General features: G+C 36.3%; 1 long non-coding RNA gene across 1 annotated transcript in view; it reads left to right on the forward strand.

Annotated features, from left to right (window-relative positions):
- LOC135575503 (uncharacterized) overlaps positions 1 to 5,686 on the forward strand; it is a 36,760-nt gene extending 31,074 nt beyond the window's left edge. Inside the window, exon 3 of the long non-coding RNA XR_010466396.1 lies at positions 5,185 to 5,686. This is a non-coding gene — a long non-coding RNA (uncharacterized LOC135575503). The remainder of the gene's footprint in view (positions 1 to 5,184) is intronic.
- Positions 5,687 to 11,102: the final 5,416 nt, after the last annotated feature.

Raw genomic sequence — 11,102 nt, forward strand, 5'->3', positions numbered from 1 at the left:
CATGTCACTGTTAAAAAGTACTCTAAATTAAAGATGACAAATGTGAAAGATAGATTGCTTGCACCTTCAATGATGCAGAAAAGGGATATCTCTGAGGTAAAAGACAAAGATGCAGTTGTGAGGGAAAACATGCCAGGAAGCACTTCTCTGTAGTGAAAGCAGTAAAAAGGGAAGATAAAAAGAGCGTGACAAAGACAAGTAGAGGGGTTAGGGAAAAGGCAGTTAAGAAACGTCTGATTTTAATAGTTAAATTTAACAGTTTAAGAAGAGGAAGACAAAAGCAATGCAAAAGCACTCTGGTCAGGTTTCTCTTGAGAGCCTGAGAGGACTATTTGTGGAACAAGAAAAATACTGGCTGCACTGGGGGGAGTCCTGAAAATAGTGACATGGTGATTGATGGTTGGGATTAGAAAATCTACTAAAATGGGAGAAGAGTTGTTAACTGGGGAACAAACACAGAAAAGATTTAGTACATGTTCTGTGGCATTTCTTCCATAAATGCTCTGAGTGCAGAGACAAGACCCAGGGAAAAAGGCAATGGGGATGAAACAGGGTTTGATTCTAGCACAGGCTACAATGGGGCAGAAAAGAAAAGGTTTAAGTGTGAAAGAAAGCAAGATCCTGACAACTATGTTAACAGAGGAAGGAAAAGAGAAGGGAAATCATGAAGAAGAGCAAACCTATACATGGCTAAACTAAGGGTGGGGTGAAAGACAGATGATGGCAGGACATCAGTAGACATCTACATGACCTTAGGTGAACTACTTGCTGAAGAAGACTTAGTAAAAAGCACCGAATAAAAAGAAACATACCTAGTGATTACCAGCAACAAATGTCAAAGGGTCACTGAACAGAAGATAGACACCTTCTATACTAGAGGCCTTATGATCAAGACTCTTTCTGACAGAACAGTAGGCACATCTTATATAGAATGTTTTTGCCTATGGGACAAGACAAGAACTCAATACAGTATGAAAGCTACGAGTCCAGAACTGCTGCAAAGGTCAAAAGTTAAGAAAAACAATGAAAAATTCATCAGGAGGCCAGTATTAAGAGAAATATGCGTTGTCGAATGAAATAAAAGACACTTTAGAAAAATGTAATTCCATTCTGTTCTATTACAGTCCACATAGCACCCAGGAAAGGAATATTTTAAGATTAAGTATCCAAGACTAATCTAGGCAGCACTAGCAAATGTTTGTCATCTTAGTATTTCTGGATCTCACATTAATCGCTCGAGAGTTTATATTTGGAATGAAATGTGACTCAGAATGAATTAATGGCATCTGAGGTAGGTATAAAAGTGATTCAAAAGGGAAAAGACAGAGGAGGAAAAAAATGGTGCTCAGATTTCTTCAAGTGAGAATGTCTTCCTGTGTGTAATGACAGACTCTTACCTGTTGTATTGGAAGAGTCGGTAATCAGTATTTTCAGAAGTGAGTCCTACATCTCCCAAACCCTCCCTAATTTGGCCACTATCCTTCACTGCCTGAATGTTTCTAAAGCAAATAGATGTCCACTGTTATTTCAAATTCTTCTAACATATTTTCCCTTGGCGCTTGTTTGCATTCAGAGCCACTTGCCATTGTTGTCCCCAATCACTCCTTTTCTAGTCCTGCATAACAAATTTCACATCGTTTTCTTGAAGCATCATATGGGGTTTGTGCAGAGCTCATAAGTACTGGAAGTGAGAGGAAAACAGATGTGGAACTAGGGCTAAAAGATCTCAGACTGTCTTTTTCGACAATACCTCACAAAAGGACATTTTCTTACAAGATCTTTAGACAGCAATCATAATGTCTAAATCATTAATTTTTGAGCATTTCCAAAGACAACAACCAGGAAAGATTAATATTAATTTCTGAAATAATTTCTTCATCCGTTTTGTCAAAATTCCAACGGTGTCTGTTTCTCTAAGCTAGTATTATAGCACTTGAAAAACCTCATTCTCAATACCCGTAGCAATTCTGCAGCCATACTTCACAGCCTACGACCTAGAAACATCTGTCTTACCCAACTTTAGCCATACACAGTTAAATGTTCAATGTTTAAACTGGTTTTCTAGAATCCATCTATAATCTCTGGAAATAGAAAGATACCTTCCACCCTCTGCTGTGGCACAGAAATTGTACCCATGGACTTCTAGAATATTAAGCTATTCTTGCATGTTTAGCTTCATAAAAGAATACCAAAAGTTTGTCTCTAGGACTTCTGTAATTTGTAAACAATCTAAGAGTAGTACAAAGAGAGCATAGATAGGGTTTGTTCTTATTTTTCATTGTAACAGTTAAAAGAATTTTGTAAAAGCATGCAATTACTATTAACCTTCAGAGTTACTGTACAAAGAAATTAATGAGTATTTATGAATCACTTGTATTCTAAAGTCATAAGGACTACACAAAGCCAAATGAAATTTCTTGTAGGTAATGGAATATTTTCAGTGCAAACAGCTGTGCAAAAAAAAAAAAAAAGGGAAAACTAGACAAAAGAGAAATTTAGATTTCTTTAAATTCAAAGCTCCAAGCCCCAGAAAATGAAAGTTAATATTACTTAATACTTAGTTTATAATAAAAACTAGTTTATAACAAAAGATGTTGTTCCCCAGGCTTGTGAACTGAAGTTTTGCTTTACATACAAATAGTATGAAAATCCCTCTCAATTTGCTGTATAATAGTGACTGATAACAAGAGAATCAAGGCTCAGATTTTTGTCTGAAGGGACATTTAAAGCAGCATTAGAAGCACTATATGACCATTCAGTACTGCTCTCTTCAGTAACATTTCCCCTCTTAATGGAACAAACAAGAAGCACTGCAATCGATAGAAAGAGAATGGAATACAAGTGTGTACTGGTTTAGCAATCTCAAGACCAAAAGCATAGAATATGAAGAGCAGTAAGGATCAGAAGTCAGCTGATATTCTGTAAGTTTTATCTGCAAGCCTAGAGTTTAAAAACTGGAAATGCAAAGTTAGCTTTTTGAAGTCCGTAGTAACATGCCTCCTTGATTTTTCAAAGCCTCAGAACCCATCAGCTGCTGCTCAGACGCATGCCTACAAAAGCAACAATTGTGTATTTGTTATCCGGACATTCTTCATTCCGGTGCCAATTTCTCAGCTACACTGGGAGTGACTTTGCAGCCCACAATAGTGGTAGGCACTCAGAAATTTTGTAAATCAGACTGTAGCTTAAATATGGTCTTCAAAGTCAAAATTAAAGCTGCAGGTTCCAATGCATGCTGTGTGGTAACACAGGGAAAATGCTCAGTGTTGAAGAGATATATATAGCCTGTAATGACTCAGTCTATGCAGTCACAATACCAAACTGTGCAGTCCCTGCCACTGGACCCACAAATCCTGGATGGGAAGATAGGTGGAGATGTGACTAGGGACTAACTATAAGAAGAGTTTAGGAGGAAGGAAATTTGGGGGAAGCAAACCCCAAAGAATTAAAAGAAGACACTAATACGCCTTAAATACTTAATTAGATACTTTTCAAGCACATAAGTAACAACAGGTCAAGGATAAAGACTGTAAATTTCTGTCAAGTGTCAGAGGCAATTCATTGACTGAAGGAGTCATTGCTGAAATGTGAATGTCTAGAATCACATTTCCATGGAAAGAATAAGAGATAGATGCTATAAAAGATAGAAAAGATTTTTTTATTCTTTTAATAAAAATTAAAATTAAGTGAATGGAAACATCTGGGAACACAGAACTAGTAGAAAGTAGCAGAGATGATGGGAAAATATTAGGTATATTGTGTAACTCTTCTGAAATTTGAGACTGCAGAACACAAATCCATTACATTAACTAGGGAAAAAACAGCTGAGAGAGAATGGAGAAAACACAGTAGGGTGTCAAAACTCTGTATTATATATGCAAAACTGATGTTTAGTATACAGAAGAATCAGTTTGAGCAATAATAGTGTTTCAAGAGAAAGTTCATAAAGAGGTTTGTCTGAATGCCAGGTAATTTTTGCTGTTTAGTACTAATTTAGTTTAGAATTAAGTAGATATATTTCCAAGTATCTAACAGATAATTGACCTGCATGCATGAAGAGTTTGAGATTCAAATCATAATTTGAAAATTGCAAATTTTATAGCCAGTAAGGAAATCCTTATTTACAGCAGGGGAGAAAAAGCCTCTCATTTAAACTCTAAAGTTTCACTTGTAGTCTCTGCAAGAAGTTCTGTAAATGACCTTTTAAATACTTCTAATTAAAAACTCAACATTAAACCATTTTATTTTCACATAGAAATTATTTTAAAATGCAACCAGTTCTCCTGAGACACGATGTAGTCTTCTGTCTGTTAGATGAAACCGAAACCAAAGGTTGAATTCTGTACTTGTGGATTGAGCAAACTATTTGGCTGTTAGACTATACACTTAATTAGGTAAGAAGTGCTATCTTTGCTTTTCTACTCTTTACCAAATGATAGGAGACAAAGTGTTAACTGGAAATTCTTTTTTAAACTATAGAAGATAGAGAGGACAGCTATTTACCATCTTTTGAAATATTTTTTTTTTTAAATTTTTTAATCTCAGTGCCTTAGAACATTACAAATTTACAAAGAATGCAAAAGGTCAATTCCATATTTATTATGTTGTATGATGGGGACAATCTGAATGTAATGCTTTCTGATGTGCTATGCTGAAAGCACTGGTTCTATGAAGATAAATGCTCACTGTATGCATTTCATGTTGCTTTCCCACTTTTTCCCACTTCTTACTTCAAGCAGTTTTTGTCTGCAGGAGTGACATAGATCTCTATCCATTACTAACTTGAAAATCTGATCTAAAGCTCTGTGAACCTGGAGGCAGTACTCACTAAATTGGTATTAAAACCCATATGAGGAATTACATAATCCCTTAAAGAACATTTCATTTGCCAGTGACCTTTTCAACACTGGAAGTAGTTGTTTGTTGGGCAATGTTTTTTGCTAGAATAATCTTCAATACTTGCATGCACCTTTTATCTAAGAACTCTGATTTTTTTTTTCCCCACAGCCCTGTCAAATTATGCTATGCTATACCAGGTAGATGGCTTTAATACGACCGATATCACTAAGACATATTGGATATATTGCTAGTCAACTATGAAAAGTTGTTTGTAGTTGCAGCTGGTGATATACTAAGAGTGGTGTGCAGTGACAGTAAAATTATTTTCTTATTAAACTGTTCCAGAAGCAATCTATTGAGCAACAACTTCAAACCCTCAAAATTACACTGATATTAAGCCTGGCTGAAAAAAAAAGAAGAGCAGATGCAATGTCTGGGTGAGTTTGTGAAACACTGGCTTGTGCCAGAATGTTTTCAATGTTTTACTTGTGATTCTGCAGGTTTTTTTCTGCTAGCCTTGCCAAGTAAGCAGTCCAAGGAAATAAAGTCTGCACTAGGCTAAGCAGAGATACTGAGCTGTGGCATCTTGATCTCATCCTCCACTGGTGGTTCCTCACCTTTATCAACAAAAGAATAAAAAGTGTATTAAAATAATTTCTGGTCTTTTTTTTTGGTTGGTTTTGGGGTTTGTGTGGCTTTTTTTGTTTTGTTTGTTTTGTTTTGTTTTTACCTGAGATGCTACAACAACAGCAAGGAATCCTTTATTCCTTCTGAAATTGTCTGAAGGTCCCTGGCTGTAGGACTGTCATTGTTGTCAGAATGGATCAAAACTCCAGTTACACTCAAAGGTCAGGTCTTTTTACAGTAGTCTTTTAAGGATAACAGAAGTTAAAGCAAAAGGTGAAAAAATGGATTACAGTTATAGTTTAATTTTTTTTTCCTAACTTGGGATCTTTACAACTGAAATTGATGACACACTGTAATGCATTTACATAGTGACAAAGACCCAGTAACACAGAGTTTTTCAGATGCTCTCATGAAGGGCAGCAGATATTATTTTGCAGTTATGCTAACAAAGTTAGTCTCTCCAAACTTATGGGAATAATTGCTATGCAATTGCTATACAATTCTAGTAGTCAAGAAAGAGAACTAGTCTAATTATTGTCTCAGACATACTGTGAGATCCTTTGAAGAAGGGACATAGACACCTATTATCAACCCCTGTGAATAAATCTGTAAAACTGCATTCCAAGTGTGGAAGTCTAATTTGTCTTGTTAAAATCTTCTTCAAGGTAATTTTATCAAGAGGTTTTCCTCAGCAGAGTGTTAGAGAATGAACTAATTTTTGTGGTTGTTATTGCTCTAATATGAATTTTTTGAGCTGAAGGTTGAAACAGAAGCTCCTTGGTTTTGAAGTCATTATCTTATTATCTAATTAATTCTTTCACTACTCTTTCTTGGAAAGCCAAAAAAGAAAGACTTCTCCACATGGGAGGATAATGTGTGAAGGAGGACAAGAGGTGAACCAGAAAAAGGCACTTTTGAAATACTTTTTCAGCGCAGCTCCAAGCCTATTTTGTTGCATCAGCCTTTCATTTAGAAGAGAATCAGTTTAATGAATAACACCTAGTCTATAGGTGGTGCGTCTGGCTTTAAATCCATTGATTTCACTAGGGCTGTGATATTACATACGTGTTGCAATCAAGTCTGTATTGCTCAAGTATTTACCAACTTACCCATCATAGACTTCAGTTCTGACAGAAATATCGTACTTTCAGTGTTTATATGAGAAGCAATGAACTATGAAGATGAGCTTAAAAATAGCTGTTGTTATTAGATTGTAAAACCGCATGATAATGTTATCAGAACTGAATCTGAATATTCTGTCTTCATTTAATAATATTCAATTTGTTTTTAAGATTGTTGGTTTTTTTCCCCATTTTATAATCCATGTTTGCATCTCACTTGAGAATTAGGTTAGAATTCACTTCAGAAAAAAAATCTTTTTCTTCTATCAAGGGATAGATCTGTACCTCGTTTCAATGTCAAAACTGTATTGCACAGAACTTACAAATTCAATTCCAATGGTTTGAAATAGTCTCCAAAGTGTAACTGGTTTCTGTAAAAATATACCTGAAGAAAGTGCATCAGTCAGGTGAAACAATGTCTTGACACATCACAGACATTACTGGTGGTGGGTGCTGCAATGTCATTTGCACAAGCCCCATACTTGGAAGCTCTTTCTGTGGAAAAACCACAAGGATGTGCATTACTTATGGCAGTATTTTTTTGTTGTTGTTTTGAGAGGGGTTGGGCAAAGGATTATACACCTTGATATCTTCTCTATTTTAAGAGACCAAGTCAACCTTAAGGCCTCTTTGATACTTTCCTCAATGTTGTAAATCCTACTGGTTCTTGCTCAGCACATCTGGAAACCTGACAAGGACCATTTACTGGGGCAAAAACACTCCCTATCCAGTTTCAGGGAAGAACTGTCTCCTTGGTATCCAGACAAACATAGCAGGGAGGACCATGCTGAGAGAGAATTGCCAAGGCAATACCAGAAAGAGGTAACAGGCGGAACAGGAGGCCACAACATTATTGCAGCCCCAAGCCCTTTGAGAGCAAGCCAGTAAGAGATTGCTAAATACTGTTTTTGTTGTTAGACAGTTCAATGTGATAAAGATGTCTTGTTCTTTTTATTCAGCCATCCAAATAATTTGTATCAAGGAAATAATACAAGCTAGCAACAATATTTTAGCAATGCAGTAACAGAATTGGAAAATATGTGCAGTAGCAAAGCTCATTTTCATAACAGAAGAAAAAGAAGTGGGCAAAAATAAAAGGGAGAGAATTCCTTCTTGTACAAATCAGTGTCTTTTAGCTATAGCTGATCTATATTTCAGTGCAGCAACAGAAACTATGCTGTAACAATAAACTGAATAGAAGGGAACATAAGAGACAAGTCACTTAGAAAATTAGTCCTCACCGATTCTAAAGTGTTTTTCATTCTACTTGAAATTCATAACATCCAACATCACATGTTATTGCGTACTCCTTTGCTAGACAAAAACTCATTTATTTCCACGTTTATGAAGTGTTGTTTTAATTTATTCTATTGCTTTCTTACCAGCTTTTTATTTTCTTATGCCTGGAAAATTTCTTTTTCTCACTGATCTTTCTACTATCTATTTCACTCAGTATTCCTTTCTTCCAGGTTAAATAGAGCAATAAGATCTACCAGGAAACAGAGGTGAAGTAGACTTAGGGTTATAATTCTGTATATGTATAACTGGAACTGCAGGCCACAAGACAAAAAGTTTTCTGTCAATATGTGATGTTTTCCTTAGTTGGTCTAGTCCATTTCTGACTTCAGGACTTGATCTTGATATAAGGTAACTGAACACATCTGGAAACTAGGTTGTTTTAATATCTACGGTCTCTAGTGTACCAGCATAGTACACAGAGGTGGAAAAACAAACTATTAGCACCACTTATTCATCTTGGACTTGAACACTATATTCTACCTGCAAACTTCATGTTTGTTTTCTCCCTTCTTATAGTTTGATGGCTTCAAGCTCTTTTTGCTATCCATTTTTACTGCAGTCATATGATCAGTCATTTTAATCTATATTTTCTTCTGACAATTTCCAATGCAAGTCTATGAATCTCCAGGGGCAGGTTTGTCTTAGCATTTGAATCAATAAACTGGAGTTTTGATGAGAGATGTGTGAGAAGAACGGGTGATAGGATTATCTCACCAGGCTAAACAAATCTGATATTCTGTGAGTTATATTAGGCTTATTTCAAATTTAATAATTACCTGCAATTCTCAAATAACATGTAATTGCAGCTGTACTGGATTAATTTCCAAGAGCCTATGGTGATTCTATTTGTAAACAGTTGATGCAAATATATCTTCTTCACTCAATTTTTTCATACATTTCCGTTAAAAAAGCTTGTGATAAATTAACCTCTGTTTAAAGAATAGTATTTCTATATACCAGCACTGTAAGCCTGATCTGGGATGGGAAAGGCAAGAGAGTTCTTACCAAAACAGGCAGGGTCACCCCCAGAAAAGAAGATAGAGAAGATTGTGATGCAAAGTCACTTCATGTTGCTGCTTATGTTGGAGCTCTGGTTGAGCACAGCTCACTCCCCTGGGCATGTGCTGGCTCAGCAGGACAAAATGGAAGTCAATAATTCCATTAGGCTTTTAGGAATTAATAAAGTAGTCACTATGTTCTGTAAGAAATGCCTGTATTTCTGGTTGATTTGCTAAGGTGCCCTCACTTCGAAGAACTATTTGTCCAACAGCATGTACATACATAAATTCTGTGTATCTTTGCCGTCTGAGCCCAAACATGGGCTCTGGCTGAAAACACCAAGCTGTTAATGACACCTCTTCCATACAGCTTGTAGAAGGCAAAAATTCTGCATAAGTCAGCCTCTTCATAAGAACACATATTCTTGTTAGGGCAACCCTTCGGCTTGCTCTGAACTAAGGCCAAAATCTAAGATTATATATATTGTGGCCAGAATAAGATTTTTAGCTTAAATGAAAGCTTAGACTTATAAGTGAGCTATTAGTATAGACGTAGCCAGAACTGGTAAACTCAGACCACTTGCACAGAGAGACTTGTAAGTTTAGTAAGTAACTCCACTTACTGCATGGTGAGCAGCTTAGAAAAAATGTGTTTGAGAGACACGATTATCATATAACATGATAGTTTAAATTCTGACACAGTTAAATGCACAATGTAACTTTATAGAAACTTCAGAGGGAAAACCTCCAAATCTTGATATGCCAAATTAATTAAATCAGTTTTGAAAAAAATGTTTTCCTAGTCATAAATACTTTCATTATCTCTTGCCCAAGATTAAATGCTTTGATACAGAAAAATCCTGAGCATGGTATAATTTGGTTCCTGTCCTTGATCAAAACTTAATGCAGTTGTTTCAGCAATGTATTCTTTTGAAAGGGGGGTGTCATCAAATGCCTCTCCAGTAACACTGGTTAAGTTGCCGGTAACTACAACCTTACAGTTACTTCTGCTATTAGGTGAACTTTGCTCAAATTTTTGACTGCTCTGATTTTTTATGTTATCTACTTCATAAGCTGCTGACAGTCAGTTTCTACCAGATGTTCTTGGAAATGAAGCAGAAACATGATCTGCAACTGCAACACACTGTTGGAACAAAGAGTCTGGGATTTACTGTATATATTTTTTATTTTATATAAATTATATGCATGTGAATATATATAATTATTCAAAATCATAGAAAACAATGGGCTAATCATTCATGCAGTAAATGGAAGACCTATTTACTTCATGATTTTGAAACTCATCACCAATACATGCCTTGAATTGAGCTGCTGTAAGGTTTTTTGAGCTTTACTGTTCCTGTTTGTGCTATATGAGATTCCCACAGTCTGCCCTACTAAGCTTCCAAGGCCAGATTCCTGTTCTTAGGCATTTGGTATTTCATCAGACCACAGATGGTCTGGACATGGCAACTTTTACATTCTACACCAATTATCCATTTCTAAATCTCAGGTGATTTTAGAGTACTAATGAGCCATAGGCTATTTATCTGGGGACAGAAATCGGAAAGAAACAATCATAGAGTTATAGAACTGTTTGGTTGGAAGGGATGTTAAAGATCATCTAGTTCCAACACCCCTGCCATGGGTAGAGACACGTACCACCACACCAGGTTGCTCAAAGCCCCATCCAGCCTGGCCTTGATCACTTCCAGGGATGGGGCATCCACAAGTTCTCTGGGTAACCTGTTCCACTGTCTCACCATCCTTGCAGTAAAGAATTTCTTCCTAGTATCTAATCTAAATCTACCTTCTTTCAGTTTAAAACTGTTACCTGTCATCCTATCACTACACTCCCTGACAAAGAATTCCTCCTCACCTTTCCTATAGGCTCATTTTAAGTACTGAAAGGCTGCTATAAGGTCTCTCTGGAGCCTTCTCCAGGCTAAACAACCCCAACTCTCTCAGCCTGTCCTCAATATGTAGAAAAAGAAAACACAAGCATTTAAACTGTAGAGATACGATTAAACTATAGATGGAGGATCAGTAGTGTACATTAGTATTTGACAGCCACAAAGGGGTTAATACACAAATACTCAGTATCTCAGCTGCAATAGACTTAATTAAACAGCTACAGCTGAGCTCAAGACTTTCATATAAACAGGGTCAATTGGTAAGGGGGGGCTTTTTCTGTTGTAAAGTTACCAGTGAGGAACCT

The sequence above is a fragment of the Columba livia genome, chromosome 1, assembly GCF_036013475.1.
Source record: "Columba livia isolate bColLiv1 breed racing homer chromosome 1, bColLiv1.pat.W.v2, whole genome shotgun sequence".
Classification (NCBI taxonomy): Eukaryota; Metazoa; Chordata; class Aves; order Columbiformes; family Columbidae; genus Columba; species Columba livia.